This window comes from Lycium ferocissimum, chromosome 8 (assembly GCF_029784015.1).
Source record: "Lycium ferocissimum isolate CSIRO_LF1 chromosome 8, AGI_CSIRO_Lferr_CH_V1, whole genome shotgun sequence".
Classification (NCBI taxonomy): domain Eukaryota; kingdom Viridiplantae; phylum Streptophyta; class Magnoliopsida; order Solanales; family Solanaceae; genus Lycium; species Lycium ferocissimum.
In genome coordinates, this window is record NC_081349.1 from 20,239,163 (window position 1) to 20,257,509 (window position 18,347).

The following is an 18,347-nucleotide window of genomic DNA, read 5'->3' on the forward strand; positions in this document are numbered from 1 at the left end:
GTCTACTTCGGCTTCGATTTTGTTGACTAGTGGCTATACAAGTCAATGAAATGATGCTTTGATTAAAAGTTGTACACCTAATTTTTTATCGAACTTAAGTTCTTACCTCATTTTTAGCGTTTAAATATTCCTTTTAGGTATACATTAAATGTTTTAATTTTTATTTCATTGTTAGTAAGTTTTACTTTATTTTAGGATAAATTTCGTCTTTTATTTTTCAATGAAAAGGAAATTTACAAAAAAGATATTTTTTTTTTCACTTAGATTTTAATAAACAAGGTAGTGATTCTAGCATATTTTTCTTAGTTACATTTTATTTTGGATTAGCTATTTTAATTTCCTATATTTTTATTAGTCTAAAAATAGTTATTTAATGTTTTTATCATTACATAATATTTTCTAATTGATTTTTGGTACAATTTGAACATGAAACTTTTGCAATATGTAATATAATCTTCTACCACCCATTCTTAAGCAAATTTATATCATAGAAGAAAAAGTTTCAAGAGAACAAATATAAATTATTATTTTTTATCACTAATTCAGATCTATTCAAGAAGAAATTAAACATAATATAAATTCTAAGACTAAAAAGTATAACTCTATTTTCTAATTTACTACTTAGTACTAAAGTACATTCTTTTTTTCTTATTACTTTTTATCTTTTTGTTTAATTTACTTATATTTTTAAAAAAATTAAAATAAAGGAAAAAACCAAAAGGGACCAAATAGCCAAAAGAGAAACAGCTAAAAATGACTAACCTAACTATTGATCTGCACGCCTAAACCCCTTCTCCCTTAAAACTCTCAAGCCAAAACTTATCCCCCTTTTTTTACCCTTAAGTTCTTATCCCATTTTTACGTCCTTTTAGGTCTAAGTTCTGCAACACACACATACATCTATATATCCACAGGTTTTAATAAATAAGGTAGTGATCAGAACATACAATTTTGGATTCACTATTTTAATTTCCTATATTTTTATTAGTCTAAAAAAAGTTAGTTAATATTTTTATCATTACATTTTATTTTAACTTTTAAAGAGATAGAGAAAAAAATCTTTAGCAGAGAGCAATTACGAGTTTCCGAAAAGGTTTTGTTTGAAATTTATGTCGGAGTTCGAGGCTTTCATTCGTGGTTTCTTCGTCGACCTGAAAGTTAGCTGTTGTAACTTTGGAGTTCAATAGATTGTAGCCGTTTTCTTGTAATGAATTAGTCTTCCTAAAAGGTAACATTCAATCTTCTTTGTATAGTTTAATGTCACGATTATATGAGACCTGATTCCAATGTTACACAAGTTGCTCAGATTTTGTATGTGTCTAATTGGTTATTGTTCTTCGACGTTATAATATGAAGTATGTTAAGCTTTTTCACTAATAGAAAAAGAGGGTTTTCCCACCGACATTCAGTGAGAAATTTGTGCTATAAAACATGATTTTCCCACCTCATTCCCACCGAACAATCTCACTGGGTAAACGCATGGTGGGAAACAGGTTCCCATTGAGACGCTGGGAATTTTTCCATGTGAAAACTCTACTATTTAGGTTTTTCCTACCGACATTCAGTGGGCAATAACCACAGAAAAATTTTCAATGGGAAAATAGCGATTTTTTAGTAGTGTTTGTATCATTAAATTTAGAGTAAGTTTCGTATGTTTCTTCAAGTTTTGCTTATAACAGGGTAAAAAAAAAAAATAATAAGCTCCCGTTTGGCCATAGATTTTGGGAGCATATTTTGAAGATTTGTTATCAAATCTTTGTTTGGCCACAAAATTTTGACAGATTTTGAAACAAATCTTCAAATTCCCAAATTCTGGCTCAAACCTGTTTTTGGGCCAAGATCTATGTTTTGGTCTTTTCAAAACTTTTAAAAACTACCCCAAACTTTTTATATTTTATTAAAAAAAAACCATATATTATGCCCAACTAATTCTATCTACCATGCTCCTCCATTAAAGTCGTATCCATCATGTTTTCACAATTAAAACAATCTCTCCTATATTGTGAAGATTGTTCGTACAATGTGGGAAATTATACTAAAGAATAGTTAGTTACTACCGTTGTTGTTTTTTTTTTTCTTGCACGGATGGATCTTTGTATTATAATTTAAATTGTAGTAGCTAGTAAGTATGTTATTAGCAATTGTTATTAAAATATCATGTTCTGCATAATTTGAGATTAACAAGTATGTATGTTTTGTATGGTTGGGTATTCTTGATAATTTTTAGAACTTACGGGTATAAGTAAAGTTTCATATTTTCCAAAACAAAAAGTGAAATATGTTTTGAAAAACTATGGCCAAACACATTTTCAAAACTTGAAAAACTTCACCCAAATCAAGTTATTCAATTTTTTTTTTTGGGGGGGAATCTATGGCCAGACGCTAGCTAAGTCTTGTATGTTTCTTCAAGTTTTGCTCATAAAAGTGTAAAAAGAGACATTTTAAGCATGAATAGAAAGTTGAAAAGCTGTTATCCGAACTTGTGTATATACAGTTCTGTTAGAAAAATTTATCTAAATTTTTAGTAGTTTAAAATGGAAAGGCTACTGTTACGTGCCTAATTTGAGATAAAATCTAGTTTATTTGTTATTGTCCTTGTCCAAGCTTTAAGTTGATGGTTACGTGTTTCCAAAACTAGAATAGTTTTGTCAAATAAGTGATGCATAAAGAGTCAAAAATGCCCATTTTTTCAAAAGAGTAAAAATCATATGATATAGATTAATGATCATTTTTTCAAATATAACGATTTACAACATAACATTTGGCATTTTTAAACCCGCTGTTTAAAACCAGCTTTTAATTCATTTATATCTGAAGGGCATTTTTGACCCTTTTTCTCCTTTTTTATTAGTAACAAAAAGCATAATCTTTTGAAGTGCTAAGCTTTTTCTCTCTCGTGTATTTGGATACATTTAGCAGCACATAAGGTCATAAGCATCTCCTTGAAGAACTTTATTATCTATTCATGTCCAAAAGAAAGTTTCTGAGTCTTTTAAGGGGTCTGTTCCGATTTTTTCATATAAAACATATGAGATAGATTAATGAGATTTTAAATGGTCTTTGTTTACGATTTGGCTCATTTGGCATTTTACTGTTTTTATAGCTTTTAATTTATTTATATCTGAATGTATGTTGTCATTTAAATCAGGGCCTATATCACTACTAAAAAAAACCTGGTTTAGCGACGGATTTTAGCTACAAAATTAGCGACAAAAGCAGGTTGCCAAAAAAACAAAAAATAATTGGCATCTAATATAGCGACGGAAATTCAAATCCGTCGCTAAACTTTGGCGCGAAATTTACGCGCCTTTAGTGTAGCTACAAAATTAGCGACAAAAGCAGGGCGACAAAATTTATTAAAAGTTTGCTTAAGATCGGTTGCTATGAAAAAATCCGTCGTTAAAATAATTTCAAAATTAAAATTTCAAGTTATCTATAGCAACGGAATTTGTTCTATCGCTAAAGTCGTCGCTACATATGATTTAAGAGTTATTTTTAGGGCACAGTGAATATAACAAAGTCTGAAACATATACGCCTCCTCTCGCTATCTTCTCCTAGGGCTTTCTCGTCGCCTATGTGGCAGCTCGCCCCTTGCTTTATAGGGTTTTACATCTCAGGTATTATATATTTCTCTGCTCCGATTAGTTGTCATTTTTTTCAATTTAATTTCTTTTGAGCAAGCTATCTTCTCCTAGGGCTTTATAGGGTAAGAACGAGGGTCAATCATCCATTTTTGTTGTTATTTCCCATGGTTTAAGGTTCCTTATGTCTCTATCCATATTACTGTTCTAGGAACAGGAAAAACAGGAATGTTCAGCAGGAGAAAACCTTATAGCTAATCGCTTATATAGTTAATACTTAATAGGTTTCTTAAACATTATTATACATCATATTTGATAAGTTTCTTCAACATTTTTATACAATGACAATATTTGATGCTTTTTTCCTTTGGAAACTTTTATATCTACTTGTTTTTATATTTGAGCTCAAATCCTTCTGATTATGTTTCCTTTTTCAATTTTAGAGTTAGGAACTGTTTTCTTCGATATTTTGAAAACAACTTTGCAGCCTATCTCAATGATGAATTTCTACAAATGACAACTAGCTCTGTATGCTTTTTTCCTTTTGAATCTAAACATCCTTTTTTTAGCTCATTCTTAAGATTTAGTTCGTTCTTAGGTCAACCATAATCATTTAGATTATGTTTCTATTATCAATTTAATAGATGTTAGAGATTAATCTGACTAATTTATCTGTTTTCTATTGTTATTGTTAGAAAATAACAAGCAGGAACTATGTCAAGAGTACTAACAATGATGAATCCTCATCCCAAATAATGCTTGACAGGTCCATCTCAGTGGAAGTGTTATGAAAAGAGTTCAATCTTTGAATTTTAAACATCATAAGTTATTTTACTGAATTCCAGATTGTAGTGTGCTAGATTTGGTCAACCATAATCATTTAGAATAATGTTTCTATTATCAATTTAATGGTGTTACCTGATTAATCTGTCTACTGTTATCTGTTATCTATTGTTTTGTGTCCAGCATGCAAGGGAACTATGTCAAGATGAGACTTCTTGGACCTGTTATGTACTTTTCATGTCCCACTAAAACATGTGCATTTGTATATCTAAACATGAAAACATAAAAATACAGCAAGCTTATATCTGTGGTTGGACAAACTATTTTAATTAGCCAGTCTTTTTAAATCAGAAAGATTAAAAGAAAAAAAAGACTGGTTCTTTGTTCTTACTTTTGTAAAACACCAACAACTTAATGTGAAGATTGGGGACGAACCTTTTGCTTTTTCAGTAGTTCTTACGAGTCTTTTCAACTTTATGTAAGAGCCTACAGTTTTCAAGATAGAGTGTACTTATAATATCATCTATTTTAGCAAGTATCCAGCCATGTCAAATATCCATATTGGACACAACCACAAAATGTGTATATATACTGTCATGTTTAGTTGCACATATTATATGCTCCATTGATTGATCGATTATCAAATTCAGTATAATGTGTATCAATTGTTTGAGGAACTATTTCTTTAGATCTTTTACCTATTGTCTTCCATTTCTGAAAAGTGGTTTCAGGTGTAGGAGAATTGTGGACGTGTCGATGCATATCAGAACGAACCTTATGGTGATACAACTCTGATAGTTACCTTCAAACTGATGGAACAATTTTAAGTTGAGGTTTTTGTGTAGATCTATGTATAGAGGTAAGATCTTAGACCTATTTTTACTGCAGCCTTTCTACTGTTTAAAGAAATTAAACATACAGTCTTCATAATTGCTAAGTATGAATGCTGTATGAGAATTTGTTTTACTTTTTACCATCTCAACTTGTCCAAACCACTAATTTTTACGTAACTTTGGGGTATTCTAAGGAAAATTCCATATACTAAACTCTAACATGCCATTTTTGGTCCATTAATTTGGTATCAGTCTTTTGAATTAATATATGGCAAAAGCAGATCAGAGAAAACGGGAAAAAGAAGTTCTCCAAATAAAAATACACACCAAAAAGAAGAGACCTCAATTTTCTGGAGTTTAATGTTGTGTATATCTCAACTTCAATGCAAGATTATATCTTATACCAAATAATTTTCATTTAAATTGAATGAAGATGGAAAATTTTTGAATATTATTGTTGGAATGTATTGAAAGTGAAGAAAAAAAGTGAAAAATTAAGTTTTGGCTGTTTTTCAAATTTTTATGGCCAAACACCATAAATTGAAAAAAGTGAAAAAATATTCTGGGAAAAAGTGAATAATTCTCTGGACAAACGGGCCCTATATCTTATACTTTTGATAAATTTGAATGCAGAGGAAAATTGAAATTATATGTTGATTTGTTGCTAGTGAAGGATGATTTTGAAATTCTAAAATCTTATTGGTTAATAGTTCAGGTAATACATCTTGACTTTACATTAATCAAATACATATCTGACTTTTTGATAGTGTTGAATGAGTTTTGCTTCGGCAATTTAGCGCTCCTACACCAGGTCTGCAAATTAAAATAACAAAGCAAAGTCTCCTTTGTAACAAAGCTACCCTTCAGTTAAGATGATGTATTTTAACAGATATAATGTGTTAAATTCTATTTTTTTTCCTATTCAAAATGAATCTGAAGTAATTAGGTGCTTTAAATGATAACTCTCAGTCGTATCTAAAATGTGTTGCAATTTGAAGATAAGAGAAGCAGTACATTTACTTGACTGTGTACTTATAGGTGTGAAAATTGTTAGAATACAGGCATACGCAGCGAAAGCAAATAGCCAAGATCGAACTTGCATGTAATATAGACAACACATAATCAAGATATTAATCAAACATAAAATTGATACTTATCTCTTGAAGCGTGACCGCGACCAAGAATCGAATCTTCAACCACGAGCACACACCATCCAGATTCGATCGTCATCCTTCGGTTCCATAGTCTTTCCGCGAATCCCGAATAATACCAGAATTTATGAAATTCGTGTGGGCGAATTTCTATGGAAAAAGAGTAGAACCTTGTCAAACCCTTAGCCTCCTTATGGAATGAGACCCCTATTTTATAACTACAGGTTTAGGGTTTTCCCCTTTTCCAAAACCTATTGGGTCTTTATTTTCCACCAAGAAATGATATTCCATTTAATTCTTTATTATTCGGGCACAGCAGGGACCACAGTAATTTAATTAACGAGGCTTCCTATTATGGAATTAATTCAAGAAATCTGAATTAATCCTACCATAATAAATTACGAATTATTCCACTAAAAAATCGTAACTGCACTCCTCAGTTCAATTTCGAAATCATACATTAAAACTTATTTGACTCCCCATGTTAAGATTACGATACCAATCAATTAAATTAAATTACTGACAATTTAATTCATTGACTAATTGAAACCTTTATATTTCTGCTTAACTTACATCATGTGACGGATACAAAATCCACCTGCAGGGTTTTCACATGAGACTTATAAGCATTCACAAAGGGGTATCATCAATCTCAAAGTCGAGACATGGATTCTATCAACTAATTATTATTTCACAAATGTATTTTTCCATTATCCAATTTACCAGAATACATAGACCCGCAATTGAGTCGTACCTTTTAATAAATCAAAATAATGAACAAATCACATTGATCATAATAATTATATCAAGATTAAGAGTATAAGTACATTTAATGAACTAGAGAATTTATTTTATATATTCAAGACAAAAACACTTATCTCTACTTGGTCCGTTCAATACATACAAAATGTACTAGCACAAGAAGACGGAACTATACCGTTCCCATAATGAAGATACATTATATTAATCTTGGGCTACAATCATACCAATGGCTTTGTCCAATTTCCATCTTAGATTGTGAACATAAATTTTATACTTATAAGAACCGACGATTTAATCTTCCGTGTATAAGCTAAACTCTATACACTAAATCATCTACTATATAAGTAAAGGACACACATACTAGTGCATGATCTATTTAATTCTTTATTAAACAATGAATAAATAATTGTTCTATAATAAATACTATATCCAAACACATGGTTAATAGTATATATATCCCAACAATCTCCCATTTAGACTTTTAACCATGACAATTGTTAGAATATACCATGTCTAAACGCATGGTTAATGGTATATACCCCAACAATCTCCCACTTAGACTTTTAACCATGCATTTACAACTTTCACATGTATTCCTTTTGTACGACTACCAAAAGCCTTAGAGACTAAGTTCTTTGCCAAAATTAACTTACCAAGTTGTTTTCTAATGCAACTTCGTCTAGTAGTGCTTGTCAGAATCGACCGGTTCAGTACTACGATCTTCAGTGGATCCTATCATGAAACTCTCCAAAAAAAAATGTATTTCTTTTCGAATCCTATCATGCAATTCTCCCAAGAGTATACACCGAACCGATCTTGGTTATTATTCTCCCACTACGACTAAGTACTACTACTATTATAGTCATACTAACATATACTTGAGTCTTAATATTATCTTCATTGCCTTTCGGTATTGAAATATTAACGACTTCATATAGTGTTATCTGCTCAACATCACTCCCACTACTTACAGGTAGTGAATTTCCTTACACCTATTAACGTTACTCCCACTACTTAAATGCAATGGAACGTCAATCCTGACATATCGGTTAGATGTTCTTGAACTTTTGACTATTTTAGATGACTCATTTGCTATTTCTTTGCTCAGTTCCTATAAAACTAGTTTACTTCTAGGAACTTGGTTTATTAAAAAGTCTTTTTTTTTTTTAAAATCTGGCATTTGTATTAACAATTACCTTATTTTCTTTTAGGACAATAAATAAACCTCCTTTCGTTCCCTTTGGATATCTAATAAACATGCATACATCCGTTCTTGATTTCCACTTATCTGTTTTCCCTTTGAACACATGTGCTAGACAACCTCATATCCGAACATGTTGCAGATTTGGCTTACATCCATTCCACTGTTCTATGGGTATCAAAGGTACTAACTTAGAGGGAATTAAATTAAGAATGTAACTAGCAGTTTCTAAGACATATCCCAAAACGAAAAAGAAAATATAAATAAGTCAATCATTAATCTTACCACCTTCAAAAGATTCATATTTCTTTTCTCTTCCACACCAAATCTATTGTAAAATACTTGATGTAGACAATTGAAAATTCAATCCCTTTATCTAATAAGTAACTAATGAACTCTATAAAGAGGTATCGCCAGTACGATCAAATCGCAGTGACTTAATATATTTTCCCTGACGCTTTTCATTTTCGCCTTAAATACCTTGAAATTATCAAAGCATTCGGACCTATAGAGCATCAAATAGATATATTCATATCATGAGTAATCTTCTTTGAATGTCACAGAATACTCAAAATCACCTCTTGCCTTGAAGTTCATTATACCACACAAATCAGAATGGATTGACTTAACTTATCATTAACTTTATTTCCTTTTAAGAGAAAAGGTCTCTTAGTCATTTTTCCTTCTAAATAGGACTCACAAGTTGGTAGTGCCTCTACTTTCAATGAACATCAAAAGTTCATCATTTGACCAACTTCGAAATTCTATTCAGATTAAATGACCTAGACACAAGCGTCACAGATAAGTTCATTCAATTCACGAAAAAAAAAAAAATTATTCTCTGAGGAGACAGATTAACATTATTCAGTTCAGAAGAGTTATTAATTTAAAGGGTCAAGCATCAATGTACCACACCAGATAAAATGTTTATCAAACTCAATAACACAAGAGTTACAAGAAAAATAAAATAACTATCCATCTCTTGTTTGGTTAGAAACTGAAAATAAATTCTTTAGAAACCGAAAATAAATTCTTTCTAACGAGGTTACATATAATGCATCCTTTAAATTAATGTCTTATTTCTATCAGAAGAAATTCCTGACTAGTAGTAAGTGGGCTAATGTAACGACCCGTTTGGTCGTTTAGCACTTTTAGGCCTAATATTCCTAAAACACCCTTTTCGTGGTCTAATCTTGCTTTCTATAGTCTGCGATAACGGGTGATTCGGTTATTTAATTAACAAGTATGTGAAGTGTGCTTAAGAAATTAATTATGCGTAAATGGTTATTTGATGAACTTAGTGGGAAGTTAATTATTTGATTATGGATTAAGTGGATGAATTATTTTGGATGTCACCCCCCTAACGTGGCAGCAACTAGCATGACAAATTTATATATATTGTTATGTGGCATTCTTTAATTAAAGGGATTAGGAGTACACATCATGATTCCATGCGTACACAAGAGGATAAAATATTTGTGCTTTGTAAAAGAGTTGGATTACAGCACATGGTATGTTTTATCATTACATTAAACTAGGCATTAAATTAAGGTTTCATTGGTACTATAGTGGAGGACAAAGTGGATGTATGCAGCAACATAAGACTATTGCTATGTATTAGTGGACGTGTGGCCCCACAAATCATGTGTCAAAATCAGATTTTTGCCCATGCTTAGTTGGGGGAACGTGTGAGACCTTCTTGGGCAGCAAAATGGACAAAAAAATTGGGATTAAACTAATGATAAGTGGAGTATTAAGTGGGATTGGCAATAAAAATCTGCCCATTTATTTTAAGCCATAGTTGGCCGTGTAGTAGAGTGGAGTGGTCAAAGAATATTTGACCCAAATGTTGAGTGGGACACTTGTACAACCCTTGTAATGCATACATAAGATAAAAATCTGACTCATTCCACATTACACAATTCATTCTACACATTACAAGTTAGAAATATAGTGATAGAGAGAGAGGGTCTCTCGGCTAGAGCTAGCCGAGAGTGAAGGGTGTTATATTGCTTCAAAAAAATTCAGTTTTCTCCATCAAATTAACTCCTTACCAAGTGCATAAGAACGTGTAGTAATTGTTGGAAAGAAACAAGAAAGTGTAGCACCTCAATAGAGTTGAAGTTTCGGCCAAGGTGAAGAACAAGATTAAAAGGTAAGAATGCTTATTGTTCTTGTGTTTCATGACGATTTGAATGTATAGTTCATGCACGTTGTTGCTTTGATTGTTGTTGTAGTTGAAGTAGAGAGTGAGCCGTGAGTGTGGTGAAGTCTTGATTGATTTCATTTTTCATGAATTGTTGATGAATTGAATATGTACCAACATAGGTAAATGAACAAAGATTGTAGAAGTTTGGTTATGGTGTTGTATGTTGGTATTGGACTGCTTTTCGTAAAAATTAAAATGAGCTGTGTGCCCTTGATTCTAATGAAGTCATGCTTAATCTTCTTGTACATGGATTGGAAGTGAATTGAATGTGTTGTAGTATGGATAAATGGATGAAAATCATGAAGTTGTTGAAGTGGTGTTGTAGCCACGTGTGTGACTGTTGGGAAGAAGTTAGTGAACTGTTTTTACTTGATATTTTGATTGTCATTATCATGAAATTTATGATGGAAATGAAGGTGTTTAATGGTTGGAGTTGAAACTAAAGTCATTTGTGAGTTGTTATAAGGATTATAAAAATGACGATATAGCGTAGTTGCGTATGAATTGATGTTGTACTTATCGTGTGGATAGCTGGTCGTAACTTACTGAAATTATATGAAAAGAAGACATGAAATGATGTATAAAAATCACATGTGGTTGGCTTAGTATGTTCGTAAACATTTGCAAGAATTCCGAACATCGTTATGTTGTCGGTTAGGGACTGTTTTGGACATGTTGTGGTAGTGGACTGTTTTGGACTTATGCTTTCATTAAGTTGGAAAGAATAATTATAAGTTAAGAGTATACACCATATGGTATGTTGGATGGAATGTTATAAGTTGTGACATACAAACGTTAAAGCTACAAACTATTAGAAGTAACTTGAGAATGTCGTAGCTGTATGTGAATCATGATTGCATGTCATGAATGTGGACTGTTTAGAATATAAATATAGCAGTATGGGTGTCCTTAGAGTCGTATTCTAACGTAGATCGCATATTTTATAGATTTTGATCGTTCAGAGGCTCTACGCAAAGGGAAGACATTAGCTTGATTGTTCGTGGCATCCGCTCGGCATTGAGGTAGGTTACGGTCTACTTTAGTTAGACTCTGATTAGAGAATCGTATGTAGTTGTAGAAAGTGACGGGGACGCATATAGGCCTTCGGGCATGAAGTAGAGGTGATTTCCAGTTAGATTGGCTTTGTTAGTTGCTATGTGGGCTTGTCGCCATATATGTTATTTTCTGTGATTATCACCTGTTCGTATCTCTGTCACATACTAGCTCACTCACCGTGTGTAAAGGAATGGTAACATTAATATGACTTGTACTGGTTGACTATATATTGATGATATTGTTGAGACTGATATCATGCATGACATGTCTTTTATATTATTGTTGTGATGATTGGTGAGGTGAGTGATCGAGAGACTCCGAGGTCTTTGCCGGAGATTGAGAGTGACAGAGAGACTCCGAGGTTTCTGCCGGAGATTGTGAGTGACAGAGAGACTCCGAGGTTTCTGCCGGAGATTGTGAGTGTTTGTTGCCCGAGGTTTCTTGCCGGGAACAATGGAGTGTCCGATGCCCGAGGTCTTTGCCGGGATCGTGAGAGTGTGCTCGTGATCCGAGGTTATATTCCGGAGCGAGTGGTACATGGACTTCGCGGGTCCCCCATGGGTCATGACTATGAGGCATTGCCATAGCATGTGTGTACGGGAGTGGAGTGTGAGAGGTGACTATTGCATTGCATTGCATTGCATTCATCCACTTATATATTTGACTGATCATTTGGTGAATTATATCTGTCTTGGTTGATTTCATGATTCCTTTACACCTTACTTGTATTGATATGTGACCATACCTGTTTGCTCTATGTGCTACTTGTTGGTTTTGACTTCTTCATGCGTTATCTAATCATTGTCGGCCTATGATGCCTACCGGTACAAGTGTTGTACGATACTACTCTTCCGCACTTTTGTTGAGTGCAGAGTACGATCCAGGCTCCAGTTCTAAACCCCGTGGCTGATACGTGAGGGTGACATCTTTTAGTTATTCAGGGTGAGCTACCTGTCATCCGTGGCCCCTGAAGAACCTCCTCTATCTATTTCTGTTTTTGTATTCGACAGACAATATGTAGCCTTCGGTATTTTCAGACTTCTATTCTGTCCTATGTTAGCGCTCTTGTACCCTTTGACCAGATTTTTGGGATTGTCGTGACATTTCTTGTTATGATAAGTATTTAAAACTTGATAACTTATTCTTAAATAAATTTTCCGCTTATTTAACTTGTTATTAGTAATGTGGTTCGCCTACTCGAAGGGATAGTGTAGGTGCCACCACGACTCGTGAATTGGGTCGTGACAGCTAAATAAAATCTATTGAGAATTTGAGATATAATCATTAAATAGATCATTAGTTATGCTGAATGAATAATAAAATTCAAACCACACATCACACATATAACCATGCTTACCGAACAGTTAGATTCGATAGGGAAACTTAACAATTCATGCAAAATATATGAGTCATACCAGATATATCACCTCATAAAGAAACAGAACCAACTCAGATAGAGAGTAAACTGTTAATTTATATTAGGTAAATATCCCATTTAATTATCCCTAGTTCCATTGAACCAACGTGTAACTCAGTTGGAGAGTCAAGACAAGCTATCAATTAACTAGGGACTAGAACACAGTAATTAACCATAATGAATCTATCCGATGGGGAGGAAGACCTATGTCAACACATAAACTCATTATATCACTGCTATATACAATGGAGACCATAGAGAATGAACCCTACCACCACTGTTTGAAGAAATAAAATTTGTATTTAACAAAAAAATTTCAGAAAACAGAAAAACACCCAAAAACCCATCTAAACGACCCCAAATGGCCAAAAAAGCCCCTCGGTCACAAATATATCATGGAGTATTGCTCGAGAGTCGTTTCCAATGAACCTACCAAATTTCGAGTCAATCGAGTTCGTCAAAATCGAAATTTCGAAACGATGACCAATTCGGATTTTTTTTCTTTTTTTTTTTCGCCAAAATAGAATTTAAGAACATATACATTTGTTCAGTAGTTCTTATCACATATCATCATTAGCATACTAATATACATGAATCAAGAACAACGAACAAATTTTAAAATATGTTTACATAATCTTCGTGTTGCTTTCTCGAAATTAGCATGTTTAGGTAATCGTTGAATATAAAATTCAAAACACACCACAAGATATCCATGCATCTTGAACAACAAATTTCAATATATGAGAACAATTCATGCAACATATACATGTGATGCAAGATATTCACTCCATAAATTTAAAACCAGAGCTAACTCAAACGTAGAGTATGCTGCTAATTTAAGCCAAGTGAATATCATTATCATTATCTCTAGTTCCATTGACCTAACATGTAACTCAGATGGAGAGTTAATACAAGTTATCAATAACTAGTGATTATACCTAGTGACGATCCATAATAAATCCATCCGATGGGGAGGAAGACCTAAAGTCAACACATAAATTTATTATTTCACTAGTATTTAGACATGAAAAACATAAGGAAGAATCTCTATCACCATTAGATCATAACCAAGTTATTTTTCCTCAAAATAATTTTCAAGAAATCGAAAAAAAATGCCTAAAACACCATTTAAACAATCCCAAATCATAATAGTGAATATTGTTTAATGGGTCATTTCCGATGAATCTATTAAATTTCAGGTTAATTGGAGTCCGCAAAATAATTCATCTCCAAAGCTATAACCAAAATCAGATTCAAACAATTTAAGCATTTTTAAGACTTAAACAATATGACCTACATTCTTATCATATATCAATTCATATTAAATCATCATGTGTATTCATGTTCTAGATTTAATCATAAATAAAACTGACATAAAGAGTAGTTTTTCATACTCGTTTTAATCCGAAAGAACAACATAAAACCCATCTAAACAGCCTCAAAGATTATTTCTTACTGGGCGTTTCCAATGAACACACCAAATTTCAGGTCAATAAGAGTTCATAAAATTCTTGATCTCCGCAACTAACCAAATTCGTCAAAATAACCGTTTTAGGCATGGATTAAATAATCTAATTTAGGTTTCTATTCTGCTTTTATAATTATCCCACGAGTTCAAGGCATATATTGTGTCCCTTCTTCTGGGTAAGACACACAATACCTAATTACAACAAATTGTCCTCACAATTAATACACCTGAGAATCAAGATATTACGTTTCTTCCTTTTGAGTGAAATCTTCAATATCTCTTCTCATGAATTAATTAAGCTTTACTAGTGTCCAAAGGGATATATTCTATCAGTAGACAAAACACCACCACTAATATATGCTTATTCAGGACAATTCATCAAAATACATTGAGAATATTTTAATGACCCAAATAAATAAACCATATTAATGGATCCTATTTATTAATCATAACTCTCAATCCATGTGTCAATATAACGTGATAAAGGAAAAGATAAAATTAAACACCATGAAAATAATATGCAGCAAATACTCCTTAATATTTCCAAGCACGAATTAGTGCACTGTCAAAGGAAGGACTCAACTTTCTGGAATAATTAACATGCTGCCAAATTAATTCACGGTCCAAAAACTTTAACAAGGACAAAATAATGTCTAAAGAAAAGGACATCCCATTGTTTCACCCTAGCAGGTTCCAATTTCAACCACTGAAATCCCAGTGTCCTGCCTCCGTTAATCCTTTTCTTTTTATTGTAAAATTAACTTATTGATATTGATTTTGTTGAAGGATAAAACTTTCCCTCTGAAGCTATGAAATCTCAGCCGACAAGATTGTTTTCTTCAAAAAAAACTTCTTCAAAAAAACTTTTAGAAGAACCCTAGCAGGTTACTTGATTAAGGCTTACCACGATATTCTGGCTGTAACCGATCAATCAGCACCCTCGCTTTTCCTCTTTTTGTTTTTTGTTTTTTTTTTTTTTTTAAAAATTTACCAATCAACAATCAAAAGAAAATATATTCGGCTCAAAAATCGCCGATCAGATGACAACAGTACTTTTCTCATGATTACAAAAATACAAATCATGAATCTACATATAACCTCATATGTATATCTTTTCTAGGTTATCTATTTAGACGCAAGTTGGCTCTTGATGCCAATTGTTAGAATACGAACATACGCAAAGGAAAGCAAATAGCAGGGATCGAACTTGCATGTAATATAGACAACACATAATCAAGATATTAATCAAACATAAAATTGATACTTATCTCTTGAAGCGTGACCGCGACCAAGAATCGAATCTTCAACCACGAGCACACACCATCCAGTTATCGTCATCCTTCAGTTCCACAGTCTTACTTTGTAATCCCGAATAATACCAGAATTTATGAAATTCGTGTGGGCGAATTTCTATGGAAAAAGAGTAGAACCTTGTCAAACCCTTAGCCTCCTTATGGAATGAGACCCCTATTTTATAACTACAGGTTTTAGGGTTTTCCCCTTTTCCAAAACCTATTGGGTCTTTATTTTCCACCAAGAAATGATATTCCATTTAATTCTTTATTATTCGGGCACAGCAGGGACCACAGTAATTTAATTAACGAGGCTTCCTATTATGGAATTAATTCAAGAAATCTGAATTAATCCTACCATAATAAATTACGAATTATTCCACTAAAAAATCGTAACTGCACTCCTCAGTTCAATTTCGAAATCATACATTAAAACTTATTTGACTCCCCATGTTAAGATTACAGATACCAATCAATTAAATTAAATTACTGACAATTTAATTCATTGACTAATTGAAACCTTTATATTTCTGCTTAACTTACATCATGTGACGGATACAAAATCCACCTGCAGGGTTTTCACATGAGACTTATAAGCATTCATAAAGGGTATCATCAATCTCAAAATCGTGACATGGATTTTATCAACTAATTATCATTTCACTGTATTTTGTCATTATCCAATTTGCCGGGAATACATAGACCCGCAATTGAGTCGTACCTTTTAATAAATCAAAATAATGAACAAATCACATTGATCATAATAATTATATCAAGATTAAGAGTATAAGTACATTTAATGAACTAGAGAATTTATTTTATTTATTCAGTACAAAAACACTTATCTCTACTTGGTCCGTTCAATACATACAAAATGTACTAGCACAAGAAGACGGAACTATACCGTTCCCATAATGAAGATACATTATATTAATCTTGGGCTACAATCATACCAATGGCTTTGTCCAATTTCCATCTTAGATTGTGAACATAAATTTTATACTTATAAGAACCGACGATTTAATCTTCCGTGTATAAGCTAAACTCTATACACTAAATCATCTACTATATAAGTAAAGGACACACATACTAGTGCATGATCTATTTAATTCTTTATTAAACAATGAATAAATAATTGTTCTATAATAAATACTATATCCAAACACATGGTTAATAGTATATATATCCCAACAATCTCCCATTTAGACTTTTAACCATGACAATTGTTAGAATATACCATGTCTAAACGCATGGTTAATGGTATATACCCCAACAAAAATATGAGGGAGCATGTAATTTGGATTTCCGGTTCTTGTTCTTTTGTTTAAATCTTCCAATCTAAAATGTGTTTCTTGGCACAATGGCCATTTTGATCTTATTAGCTAAAGAAATCAATTTCGCCGGGGTAGTCTTACAATGCATAATGGCCATAGTTGTTCTTTTGTGTGATACATCCTCTACGTTGATTTAATAAAAGTTCTGAGAGGAAAGAGCATAATGAATGAACTAGAGATCAGCTATCAAGGTCTATAAGTCCTTACATCACCTAATGATAATATACTGCAATGTTCAAGAAATAAACTGATAAAAGCAGAAGTGGAGCATGTAAAAGCTATTGAAATGCACCAAAAAAAAAAAAAAAATCGTTATCCAAACTGTTTTACCTTATTCAACTGGTAAACACATCTCATATTTGTACTTCCAAGTGGGTGTTCTTTTCGAGCAGATACATATTGAATAGAGTGTTCAAGTTGTGAAGTTTTCATGATAAGTAGGTTCGTTTTGAATATGTTCTTTGCCTTCTATTTTTCTGGATTATGATATTAAATTAATTGGTTATACAAAATGAATTTTGTTTGGTTGGGCGAACTGTGATACATTTGCATGTTTATACACATGGCGGTGCTGAAAAATCTTTTCATTCGTGCCAACCTATCTCGAATTGTGCACGGAAGTAAAACATTTTGTGATCCTATTGACCTTATATATGACATATTTGTATCCTTTTTGTTGGATAAATAAAAAGTTTTCATCTGCTCAAAAAGTGACAAGCAACAATGATCACAAGAGCAATTACAATAGGATGAGATGATGTTGCAACTCGGATGTGTTACGAGACCGTGGGAGGAGGAGATGAAGAGAAGAGTTTATGGCCTTGAGTGCTACTTCTGATCTTGATAAACATCACTCTCCAACACTAAATTAGTTAGCTTTGTTTATCAGTTTCTATTCTATTAGTTGAAAAATTATGAACATTAGTGATTGTCACGACCCAACCCCGTAGGCCGTGACTAGTGTCCGAGCTAGACACTTGTATACATATTTGCTAGATATAGTTAACCCGAAATTAAACACAATATGGAAACTTGCAAAGACAAGACGTTATCTCAGAACGTCACATTTATATATGTAGGTAACCTGTCTCCTGAGGAGTCACAACCGATCAAAAGATAACATAGTACATGAGCCGACAAGGCTGTCATAACGTATGGGGACGTCCCAAATATATATACGCAAGCCGACAAGGCTGCCACTACATACAACATCCCAAAATATATACGCAAGCCGACAAGGCTGCCACTACGTACGGGAA

At 32.7% G+C, this 18,347-nt stretch overlaps 1 long non-coding RNA gene across 1 annotated transcript; it reads left to right on the plus strand.

Moving 5' to 3' along the window:
* Positions 1–1,070: 1,070 nt before the first annotated feature.
* Positions 1,071–17,997, plus strand: LOC132066694 (uncharacterized). The gene is made up of 3 exons (XR_009416914.1): positions 1,071–1,228; positions 5,097–5,224; positions 17,781–17,997. It is a non-coding gene; the product is annotated as an uncharacterized LOC132066694 (long non-coding RNA).
* The last annotated feature ends 350 nt before the right edge of the window (positions 17,998–18,347 follow it).